Source organism: Hevea brasiliensis, chromosome 4, assembly GCF_030052815.1.
Source record: "Hevea brasiliensis isolate MT/VB/25A 57/8 chromosome 4, ASM3005281v1, whole genome shotgun sequence".
NCBI lineage: Eukaryota > Viridiplantae > Streptophyta > Magnoliopsida > Malpighiales > Euphorbiaceae > Hevea > Hevea brasiliensis.
Genome location: NC_079496.1, coordinates 87,599,947 through 87,601,037, shown reverse-complemented (window position 1 = coordinate 87,601,037; position 1,091 = coordinate 87,599,947). Strand labels below are relative to the sequence as shown.

General features: G+C 41.8%; 1 non-coding gene across 1 annotated transcript; it reads right to left on the bottom strand.

Annotated features, from left to right (window-relative positions):
• Nucleotides 1-218: 218 nt before the first annotated feature.
• LOC131179690 (small nucleolar RNA R71) lies at nucleotides 219-325 on the bottom strand. The gene has a single exon (XR_009148577.1). It is a non-coding gene; the product is annotated as a small nucleolar RNA R71 (small nucleolar RNA).
• Between the last annotated feature and the right edge of the window lie 766 nt (nucleotides 326-1,091).

The window sequence follows — 1,091 nt, the reverse complement described above, 5'->3', positions numbered from 1 at the left end:
AAGACCCACACCATCAACTCCAGTGCTTTCTTGCCCTATGTGACACATTCAAGATGAATGGAGTGTCTGATCAAGCAATAAGACTTAGAGCATTCCCATTCTCCCTTCGGGACAGAGCAAGGAAGTGGTTACTTTCTCAACCGGCTGGAACGTTCACCACTTGGGAAAACCTTTCTCAAGCTTTTCTAGCAAGGTATTTTCCACCTGCAAAGACTGCAAAACTGAGGCTTGAGCTTAACACCTTCAGACAAAAGGAAGGAGAATCACTCTATGACGCATGGGAAAGATCTAAAGACCTGCAGAGGGAATGTCCACACCATAGCATAGAAGATTGGCTATTAGTGCAAAATTTCTATAATGGGTTACCACCTTCTACAAGGAGAACAGTTGATTCAACTACAGAAGGTGATCTAAAGGAGAAAACAGTGACACAAACACTTAAACATCTAGAAAGGGTTGCATACCATAATTATGAGTGGTCAAAAGAAAGAGAAAATGCAAGGAGAATTGCAGGGGTCCTGGAAGTAGACGCCCTAAGCATGATAAATGTTCAATTTGATCAGCTCACAAAGAGACTCGAAAGAATGCAAGCCAACACAGTTTGTAGAAACAATTAACATGAGGATAGCTATGGAGGAGGATACATGAGTTTAGAATATAGCAATTTCAATAAACCCTCCACAGAACAAATGAACTATGTGAATAACCCTGGATGGAGGAACCCCCAAATTTCTCATGGTCCAATTAGAAGAACCAGCCAATAAACAAGCAACAAGGGTACAAACCACCAACACCCCCTGGATTTCAGAACAGAGGTCAAAACTTTGCACAGCCATCACTACCTCTTCAACCTTAACAACCTGAGCTGAAGATGACCAGGGAATCCATGATGAAAGGATTCCTAGCAGCTCAACAACAGCAAAATGAATTGATTAAATAGCTGACTTCCAGAATGGACCAACTTGCTACCCATAATAAGATGCTAGAGAATCAAATCACTCAGTAAGCAAGTTCTTCAAGTAAGGCTGCTAGCAAACTGCCTAGCCAACCAGAAATGAACCCAAGGGAGCATTGTAAGGCAGTTATATTGA